At 42.4% G+C, this 11367-nt stretch overlaps 1 non-coding gene across 1 annotated transcript; it reads left to right on the forward strand.

The window, feature by feature from the left end:
* Positions 1–9954: 9954 nt before the first annotated feature.
* TRNAS-GCU lies at positions 9955–10036 on the forward strand. Its single transcript has one exon. It is a non-coding gene; the product is annotated as a tRNA-Ser (tRNA).
* Positions 10037–11367: the final 1331 nt, after the last annotated feature.

Genomic DNA, 11367 nt, shown 5'->3' on the forward strand with positions numbered 1-11367 from the left:
AATACCTATGTTCAATGTAGGTAGATGCTTGCCAAGTGGTTTCCAAAGTGATTGTATAAGCTTATCCTCCCCTCAAGCAATGTGTTAGAGTTCTCATGGGTCCTCCCAACCAACTACTTAGCTTTGGGTCTCTCCTCCCCCTGCAGCCCAGGCCCGGTCCACCATGCTCCCTAACTCCTTCCTCCCCTGGTTCTTTATCATAAAGTTGTTCCTTTAGCCCCTTCTTTGCCATCCTGTCTTACTCAGACTTGTTCTGGCTTTATAAATCCAGAATTTTTCCCTTGTTTTTTTGTTTCACTGATTGCTTTCTTCCTAGGATGACTTTTTCCCTTTCATCAAAGCTTATCTATCCTGACTTCAGCTAGGTGACAGTGAGTAATGACGAATTAATCAGACAAATTATTCAGTGCAAATGCCATAGACTTCTACGTTGATGGCCTTACCCTTCAGTAATTGTCACATTCTATTAAAGTTTAGAAATAGTGGGCAGACTGCTGGGGAGCTTTCCCATGGATTACAAGAGACATTTTTTGCTTTTCCGAGTCAGGATCAATAGGCAGATGACTGTCCTATGCATGAAGTCACTTCTGGGCATGGAAAGTGGGTTTACAAATTTTTCACTTCTCCTGGCTTTGAATTCCTGCTCACATTGATGGACACATTCATTTTCAGGATTCATTTTATGACACTTCACACCAACATTTATTCAGACGTCCGAGAGGCTTAAGATAGAGGGAAAGACCATTAACATGACCAAGAGAAAAATATTCACAGCTGCAGTAGGGTAATGTTGCTCGTGTTCCTTGCAAATCAAGGCAGTTCTGATCACAAGTATGTGTGGGTTGATCCCTGGAATGAAGAGCAGTGTATAGGGGAAGAGACAGCTTCCCTTAAAAGCCTGTTGCCTCTGGGAGCAGTTTACTTGATGGATGACATAAAATCTATAGAACAAGAGTCTACTGTCTGCAAAGCTCAGATAACACAGCTGGAAGAGCTAGTTGATACACAGGACAAGGGGCAGGATCTGACATTGACGGAGAGTCTGTATATAAAGCACATGGCCGCGTGCTTTACAGGTACCATCTTTTTAGCCCTTACATAAAGCTATACCTTGGTACTCTCATTTTACTAAGGAGCAAACCAACGTTCAAGAAGGTTAAGTAGCCCGTCCAAGATCACACACTCCTCCACTGTGGACCAGGGTCTGAACCCAGGCCTGTCTGGAATTTATGTCCTTTTCATTCTAAACATCCACTGACATTAAAAAGAACTTGAAGAATGATTCACTGAAATAAATGTGATGCTATTCAAAGTAAATAAATGTAAAAGCCTTTACTTTGGTTTAAAAATACACAACTGTGCAAGTGCAGGATTGGAAAGATTAGAGTAACTAGCATTCTTTTTTTTGTTTTAAGATTTTATTTATTTGATAGAGAGAGACACAGCAAGAGAGGGAACACAAGCAGGGGGAGTGGGAGAAGGAGAAGCGGGCTTTCCACTGAGCAGGGAGCCCAATGTGGGGCTCCATCCCAGGACCCTGGGACCATTACCTGAGCCGAAGGCAGACGCTTAATGACTGAGCCACCCAGGCGCCCCAGTAATTAGCATTCTTAAAGTAACCACCATTTTACCATAATGTAAAATTTGGTGTCATCGTCTTAGCCTGTTTGTGAAGTATAATCATAAAACTATACTGTCTCCTGAGGAGTGTATAGAAGTGGGTTAGCATGGAAGATCTGCTGTCAGAACACTTATTTGCCATGCATCAATTACACGATCTTGGGCAAGCACTTCTTTTTGAGTCCCAGTGTACTAATTAATCTATACAATGGGAAGAATCAGTTCCTGATTCACTGTATTGTAAGAACTAAAGAGTAAAATGTCTAGCATGATGAATGTCACATAGAGCTCAGCATGTGTCCGCTGGTGCTATTATGCTATCTGGATTTTCTTTCCTAGTTCCCAAGTCCACACATTAAGAGTTAAAAATTGCCCTGAGTTGCTTCCAGAAGAAGGTAAAGCGGAGGTTGCCACCTGGATCCCATCTCAACTGCACTAACAGCAGAACAAAGACTGGTAAGTTAAAAGACAGGAGAGAAGAGAGATTATTTCCTTTTATTCCTGCCAGTATTTAACAAATATTTCTTGAGTGCTCACTATGTCTTGGTCCATGTCATCAAAGGACTTCCCTTCTTTCTTTCTAGTGGAGGAGACAGGCATAGAACAGCTAAATAGACAAAATGAATAAGATAACTGCAAATTTTAATTGTTACAAAGGAGCCAATGGCAGGCTGAGATAGAGGATAATAAAGGGATGGACTGCATTAGACATTGGTCGAGTGGTTAAGGCGATGGATTGCTAATCCATCGCGCTCTGCAGGCATGGGTTTGAATCTCATCCTTGTCGTTCAGTTTCCCCGCTAGACTGGTTGCATGAGGTTTTAGTGCTTTGTGAGCAAAATATTTCACCATTGGATATAAGAAAAGAAAAATAACTCATCTGACAAGAAGATTCAAGTGTCACATAAGAGGATCTAAAAATATACATCTGTGCCATGGAATTGGTACCCAAATCATGCTAGAGAACAAAATGTTTGTTTTGTCAACTAATGAGAAATCCAAAAGAACAGCTCTTTCCTGTGTGAAGAGGTTCTAGTTAATCAGAGACTTACAGGCTGTAACAGGCAGAAAGCATGCCTGGTGGAAGGAAAAGCATGGCAAAGGCTCCCAGTGGGAAAGAGCCTGGGCTGGCCAGACAGCTCAAGATCCACACTAAGGTCAGAGGGCATGTCCAGTGGGGTTGAGAAGACCCAACAGTGACCATGGCAGGTGAGGAGTTTGGATTTTATTTTTAGTGGAATGGAAAGGCATTGGGAAGCTTTGAGTGGAGGGCAGTGTGGGGTGGGTGACAGCTCATGCAGAAACTGGATTTGGAGGAAGACAAAATAGAAGCTTGTGGTAACTAACTCTGGAAACAACAGTGGCCTGGATAGGTGGTGGTAGCAGTGGAAATGGGGAGGACAGATGGATTTCAGACATGTTTTGGAAAGGAAATTGACAGGAAAGATCACATTGTCCAATTATGAACAGGACCCTCTAAAGTTCAGAGCTCCCTGCCTATTTAAAGGATGGATAGCCATTGGAAAGAATGTTGTTTGGTCAGAAGTGTACTGAAGGGAGGTACTAAGAATTTGTGTACTGTCAGTCTAGGATTACTGAATACCCAAAAGTCTATATTCATTGCTTATTTAGGATAAATATCAAAATCATCTTGTAATGTTGATGATAATCGAAGAATCATATATTAAATCATCATATACAGATATTTGGGGATTAATTAACCACAATCTAATATGGCACTCTACAGATCTGCTAGAAAAAGAGCTAGATGGGCAGTAATTCAATCATAAGCTAAAACTGGGGAAAGATCTAGAACTTTATGGGCACCTGAGGAGGGGAGGCACAAAGGGGAAATGGTATTGTGCAAAGGGCGCCTGGGTGGCTCTTGTTGTTGCTATACCACTTCCCCCACACATCACACCATTCATGAGGGCCCCTCCAGCCCAGGCACCATGCTTACCACCTTGTAAGTTGTCTGATTTAATCCTTAACAGCTCTGGAAAGTCCACTGTATTTTTATTTTGTTTTATTTTTTAAAGATTTTATTTTTAAGTAATTGCCTATCAACATGATACACCACATTAATAGAAGAAAGGGTAGGGGCGCCTGGGTAGCTCAGTCGGTTAAGCGTCTGCCTTTGCCTCAGGTTATGATCTCGGGGTCCTGGGATCGAGCCCTGCGTTCGGCTCCCTGCTCAGCGGGGAGCCTGCTTCTTCCTCTCCTTCTGCTTCTGCCCACGACTCGTGCTCTCTCCCTCTCTCAGATAAGTAGATAAAATCTTTAAAAAACATGGTGCTGTGCAGAAATTTCACAACACCCTCCAGAAACTTCAAGACACCCACTCTGGCAAGCTCGGGTCCTATCCTTTCTCTCAGGTGATTGGTTTTCTTTTGTCAGAGCAGAGTTTTTCAGGACCTGAGCAATTCCATGTCAATGAATACTGCTTCTCAAGCTATCTTCAGAGATTGTCAAGTTCTGGGAGTAGAAAATATTACTTATTTTCAAGACTTCTGTGAAAATTCACTTAAAATTAGGCTTTAAACCAGTGGGTTGTGACTCGGGCTTCACATTAGAATCACCAGGATATCTTCTTCTTCTTCTTTTTTCACCCTGGGATCTTCAAGGAAAAAAAAAATGCCTAGGCAGCATTCGGGAGGGAAAAACCAAACTGGACATTATAGTATCTTTAAAGCCCTCCCCAGGTGATTCTAACGCAGTTGAGCTTGAGAAAATTGCTGCATGCTTTTTGACACTGTCTCACTCTGTTGTTTTATTTTGAGACCTTTCTCTTCCCCACATGGCATGAATTTTCTTGGAAAATATACGTATATATTAAGGGCAAAAGAAGTTTCAGAAAATGGAGGAAGGCTGTAAAAGGAGAGGCCCAGGCCTCCTTTTCCACTGGCCATGTAAGGGGAGTTGGTGGGGTTAGTACCAGCTGAAGTCTGCAGTTTTCTCTCTCCTGGTGTACTCAGAGTAACTATCCTCTTGCCAGACAAGGGTGGGGGGATCAGGTACAGATGCCCTATTCACTATACTCCCAGATGGCTCTGCCCTGCCTTTTTAGTTTGGCCTTTATTTATGGTCTTAAAATTTTCCATTCCAACCTTTAGTCAACAGATTCTCAAACTTCAACTTTTCTCAGATGAGGATGGTGATGAAGAAGAAAAATACCTACCTGAGCTCTGCAAACATTTTGAGCAAACCCCACACAGGGCGAGTATAGTCTAGGGTGCATAGCTAAGCCCTTTGTCAATCTGAGGCCTCACTCCAACTGCACACTGCTTGGCTGGCGATCAAAATGGCTTCATCTTATTAGGAATCCCCAAGGCTTACCGAGTCAAAACTTGGACGTTTACTGTACACGTTAACAGAACTTATTCCACAGGCTCATAATAAATCTTTATAACCACATATGGCCGAGTTATAAATATCAGCTGGGAAGAGCAGTAAAATCACAGCATACAAAAAGGTGTCTGCCTGGCTTAGAAGCACTTTAGACTTTATTCATTTACTTATTTTATCGAACTGCAACATTTCAGATGCAGGGGTGAAGTTAAATCACTGATGATGTGAAGTGGAGAAACTAATAAAACACGAAAATCACTCCAAAAAAAACAACGCAACAATTAGTTCACTTAGTACACTCATGGCAGGGGTGGGGAGGGGGCACTGTTCTTAAGACAAAACAAAGAAAATGAAACATAGGGAATTCTCCATGGATTATTTCGTCATGCCAGGCAGGTGGAGGAAAGTTCTTTCTATTTGTTGTGGTTTTGATACCTCCCTCCTGAAATAAATAAAAGGTTGAACTGGGTCTTCATCCACCTGGAAATGTAGGACACGTAATAAAGAAAAAAAGCATGGTTGGGCCCCTAGGTGTCTCTCAGACAGCCGAGCATTAGCCAGCCCGGGGCCACCTTTCTGGTTTCTGAAGCCCGTGTCCTGGGCAAGGCTGGCAGGTGGAGGAGAGAAGATCCAGTCCCTTTGATGAACTCCCCTATGTCGGTTTACACAGGAGAGTGAAAAACTGGGCAAAGCAGCCCCAGATTTACCCACACAGTTCCAAACTCAGAAGGCCCATTTCAGTTTTATCCTTCTGAAATGCTGTCACTACTAAAATCACAGGGACAACTGTAACACTCTCTTCCCAGGGAAATGACACTTGTATTTTGTGTCAACCTCTTTCTCTTCCAGGAACTCCTCCACCATCTTTCAAAAACCGCAATGTAAAGTGCCAGCTTGACAAAGATACATTTTACATCTGGTTGCTTTTTGAGACCTAGGAAGAAAAAAAAAAAATTCTCAAACCTAAAAAGATAGAAACTAATCAAACTGGTGATGATTCAGAATCACTGTTTACTTTCTAACATTCTTTTACTAGACAAATAGAAATACTTTGGATACTTCTTATATTTGATTGTTTTCAAGATTACTAAGTGGTTCTAAAGAACTTTCCTTTCACGTTTCAATGTTCACTCTAACACCTACAACGCCGTGCATGGTCGGTGTGTTTGCAGTAGGAACGCGAACATGGACTTTGGGGTGTAGGAAAAGGGATTTAAAACATGGCTTTGGAAACCAAACCCATAGAGTTTGGTTACAAAAATTACATTAACCCTCGATTAGGTGCATATAAGAGATATTCCATATCTTATTTTGTTGTTGTTTACATTGAAAAATTCATTTATTAATGAAATCAAAATAGGATAAAATTTAAAAGTATTTTTCATGTAGTTTGTGTGAGTCTCCCAAAATTATGTTGTCCATAAAGTGAGCTCAGAACCACCAAAAAAGAAATACAAATATAATATATATTCAATTTAGCATATCTTGGTAGCTGCATAAATATTTACATTATTTTTAAAATCTAGAAGGAAATGCATTCTCAAAAAATATAAACTACAGAAAATTTTAAAGGGATTAAGGAAAAGGTTGCTTTGTTTGCTTTTCTCAAATGAAAAAAAAAAGTATTTTCTTTGTACCTTCAGGATATTATAGTATTTTTAAATTGTATTTCGCTAGATAGTTAAAAGCTAATGAATATGTATAATGCGCTATGGCGTACTGTTTTATTATTTTTTTAAGATTTTATTTATTTGACAGAGAGAAATAGAATGCACAAGCAGGGGGAACCACAGGCAGAGGGAGAGGAAAAGCAGGCTTCCCGCTGAGCAGAGAGCCCGATGTGGGGCTCAATCCCAGGACCCTGGGATCATTGTCTGAACCGAAGGCAGATGCTTAACCGACTGAGCCACGCAGGAGCCCCTGTGGCATACTGTCTTAGGGGGAAAAACTATTTTTACCAGGGTTGGTTACACGCTAGTGTAAGGTTGCAGACAGCATCATTTACATTAGAATTTAATTATCCAAATACTATCCTCTGAGTCCTTTTTTGTCGTGGTGATTCTGTCACCATGATGTTCCACCAAGAAAATTGTCCCATTTTGTTCATATGGAACATATGAACTTAAATTTCAGAAAACAAAAGAGAGTAGTAAAGAAACAAAATACAACACCAGATATTTATTTCTAATTATGGCTCATAAGCATTGAAACAAACCATGCATTTAAAAAACATTATGCCTAAACTTCGAGATCGACTCGCACGATTGTTAAGTAAATATAAATTATTACAGGACGATTATTAAAGACACCTCACTGTCTTTGAATCACCTACACTTGTGGGCACTTGCTACATAGCTCACCACTTCTTCAGAGGGCCCTCCAGAGTGGATTAGCTAAGCATCAAGCATTCTCCAGTTTTTCCATGTAAAATTTGCAGAAACCACAACTATTCTAATGACTCATATTATAAATTGCATACATGTTGTATACATGTTGTCGTAATGTCAACACGGTCACTCAGTCTTCAAGTTCTATCGTTACTTTTTAAATAAACTATTGCACTTTCAATTGGTCAATTTTCTTAGAAATGAAATATCTATTATATACCAGCTCATCACACTTCAGGCCGCTCCGCACCGCTTTTATCCTTGACTTGGAATTTCCTGGATGGGGCTGTTTTTTTCTTTTTTTTTTTTTTAAAGATTTTATTTATTTATTCATGAGAGACAGAGGGAGAGAGAGAGAGAAGCAGAGGGAGAAGCAGGCTCCCAATGAGCAGGGAGCCCGATGCGGGACTCGATCCCAGGACCCTGGGATCATGACCTGAGCCGAAGGCAGACGCTTAACCATCTGAGCCACCCAGGAGCCCCTGGATGGGGCTGTTGTAAGAGAGGCTCTAAGATCTGTAATAACATAGGGGAGTTTTTATGTAACATTAGGTGACTTTCTCCTTATTATGAGAGATAAGACAAAATTAAACAAAAGCCTTTGCTAACAAGATTCTATTTCCCGTATCTTAAAGTTCATGACATTTAGCTTTCTGGAAATCTCTGCTGACAGGTCAGGGCATAAACAATATTGAGAGATTTTAGACAAAGGCATTTCCTTCAAAGTCGTGGCCAGGTGAATCTTTGACTTCCATGTGGGCTTCAAATAGCAGCTGTCTCAAGACCTTTTGGCAATTCTTTGTCAAATAAGAATCCATTTATTATCAAAGAAAGCACCTACGTTGGATTGGTGCAAAGTTCTGTTAAAGAAAGACAATGCATGTGTCCTGCAGGAGGAGAAGGTGCAGAGTTTACACGGGGCAGGGGCTACACCAATCTGCACATTTTGCTGTAACCCATGGATTAGTTTTGAGGATTTCACCTTTTTGGGCTCCAGAGAAATAAAACCTAAGGGTACAGTACCAGGCCTGTATGAAGGACCCAGAAATACCTGTTGGCTGACTGAATTAAGGCAAAACTTGGAACATGGTTTCAATCCAAACTCCAAATTAACTGGAGGGCAGTTCTGTGAGTTCAGATATTAGAACAGCTGGTTTTATAGACAATCTGAGACCAGGATTTTGCCTTCAGTGTCAGGTAATTTTGGGGGGTGGGGGTGGGAGGGAGGGCAAGGAATGTTTATATTAAATTCTATTCCTCTCTGAATAAGTGCTCCCCCCACCCCGACCCAGCCAGTTGGAGAGAGACTCCTGAAGGTAGCCCTGGTGTAAGACACATGTGCTAAAATAAGCAGGACTTTCAGCGCCCATTTGTGGAGCCAATTCAATCCCAAACACACTTTTCTTCTCCCTGTCCAAAACCTTCCATGGAGAAGGGGGGGTCAGTGTGAGAAAAACTGAAGGAAGAATGGGAATTAACATGCACATTACAGGACAGAGGAGCCCCGAGGTGGAGGGGTCCTGGGGGAAACTTTAGGCACCAAAGATTTGCAGAGGCTCGCTCTTGTTTAGAATTATAGCCCCAGAGTCTACACCAGGGGGCCAGCTCCATAGAAGGCACTTAATAAACATATACTGAGTTGAAATGAATTGATAACAAGCAGAGTGAATATTTATATCGATTGATTAATTCATCTACCCATTCCCTTAAAAATATTTAGTGGATCCTAAAACATAGCTGATGTAGAGAATATACAGGAAAAATAATGCAGTCCTTGTCCCCCATGGCAATCTCTAGGATACGGGGGAGTGAGAGAGAAGTGATCAAATATGGCCCATGTCCCTAGGCACCTAGAGCCGTTTAGAGATTTCCCACAGGCAGTGATGTGAGCAGAGCCATGGAAGTCTCCTGAAGGTCTGCAGATACTCTGGAGTTACTGGAGAACAAGATTGCTGTGACAAAGCAGAATCCATGCTTGTATTGCTGTGCCTTGCTGGGCCGGAATGGAATCCTGCCCTTCTACACCACCAGCTTCCCTCTCCTCCTCCAAGCCCCAAATCAGATGCCAGCTTGAGGTGGCATCCCCTCCAAACACTCAGGTTTACAGAGAGATCAGGTCACCTGAAATGTTAACAAAACGGAAGTTCTCAGCCTTGGTTGCCCACTGTGGCTGTCTGCAAGTCTCAAATTCCTGAAATTGTGACTTTATGGGTCTTGGGTGTGGCCTGGGCCTGGGGATGTTTAAAAGCCCCCCATATCCCAGGGAAGAATGAGAATATCACCAAAAAAGACACCTATTTTCAGCTGTGCCAAAGTCAATGATTGTTTATTCCTCTCTCCCTTTTATTTTCCCTGCATTTTCCATGGAAAGCAAAAAGGCTTCTATCACTTCTGCAGGCATGCTGAATAGATTTATAAAAGTTAAAAGCACTTGAAATACTCTGTGTATTGAGGGGAACATTCTGCCTAAATAATCTGCTGTTCAATCTTTCATCTCCCCAGATCGACCGCTGGGCCTCTATTCTCCCGGGACTGGGGTAATAAACAGCTCTTCTGACTACTCTTTAAATCATATATAAAAGAGAAGACAAATGCAAGTGACGAGGTGGCCGAGTGGTTAAGGCGATGGACTGCTAATCCATTGTGCTCTGCACGCGTGGGTTCGAATCCCATCCTCGTCGTTCAGTTCCCCCCTGAACTGGCTGCATGAGGTTTTACTGCTTTGTGAGCAAAATATTTCACCACTGGACTTAAGAAAAGAAAAAGAATTCACGTGACAAGAAGATCTAATTGTCACATAAGAAGATCTAAAAATATACATCTGTCTTGGAACTGGTAACCAAATCACTCAAGAGAACAAAATGTTTGTTTTGCCAATTAATGAGCAATCTGAAAGAACAGCTCCTTCCTGATGGTGTCCAAGAAGCACAGAAACCGCAGCCAGACTTCTGACTTGGCTGAACCTGGCCTGGCTGCCTACCATAGCGGTGTATCAGCTGAAGTCAGAGAGACTGGCTGCCAACGACACCCCCGTGTAGACAAAATAAAACTGATTTCTTCAATGGCAGGTTATACTTGGAAACATCCTGCCCTGTTTAGGCTGCCAAGCCTGCGGACATGGCTCCGCCAATCGTGGGTAAGGGAGGAAGGCCACCTCGTGGAACACAGGTGCTGTCTGGCCTCTGTGCCCGCCTGGGGCCCAAATGAGGTGCCCCTGTGGGTTCGCGGCTGATAGGACGTGCGTTCTACAATCTGGAAGCTCCCAGAACTGGTGCTGAAAGATCCTGTCCTGAGTCATGTCAATTCCGCACCTACTTCCCTTACAGGATCTGGGGCACAAGTCCATGACCACCTACTGACTTTGAGGTTTGTCAGCCACGCAGCGGGATAAAAAAAGGCACGCAAGGCATGAATTAGCATGGTGTGAAAAGAAAAGTTGGTAAAAAGAGTCCAGGGTGTGAGGAGGTAGGAAAACATGTTCTGCAGGGAAAGGATGTTAATACACGGAGAGACAAGTGCTTGGCAAATCGACATTCCTCTCTTTTTCTGAATGATTACTCCTACTTTCACTGCCCCTCACTGTTTACAGAATTCCACAGGCCTCTCTCATTTCACTCTGGTGGCATCAGGAGGGAAGAAGAGAACTTGTAGCTGTCAGCAGCAACAAGTCATGTTTTCGAATACGAACATTACTATAAAAAAATTCAGTAAAGGGCTTCCCATCCCAATGATGTTCAAATCTGTCTCACCTGCAGATCCAGATGCTGCCAGCAAAGCTGACTTCTCCCTAGTGCAGGAGAAGGGAAAATTCTACTCTGTCCAGAAGGTTTTCCTTGGGTCAAGGTCTTACAATATCCAGTTCCCACATTTTTCTGCTGATGTCCTTCTGAGCTGTGAAGGTCTCTGCTCTTCCCCACTGGCTTCCTAACTGCCCACCTGCCGCCACGAATGCAGAATGTGATGCTGGGGAAAGGGGACTTCTCCCCACTCATACTACACCCACCTACATCTG

This window comes from Neomonachus schauinslandi, chromosome 10, assembly GCF_002201575.2.
Source record: "Neomonachus schauinslandi chromosome 10, ASM220157v2, whole genome shotgun sequence".
Taxonomy (NCBI): Eukaryota; Metazoa; Chordata; class Mammalia; order Carnivora; family Phocidae; genus Neomonachus; species Neomonachus schauinslandi.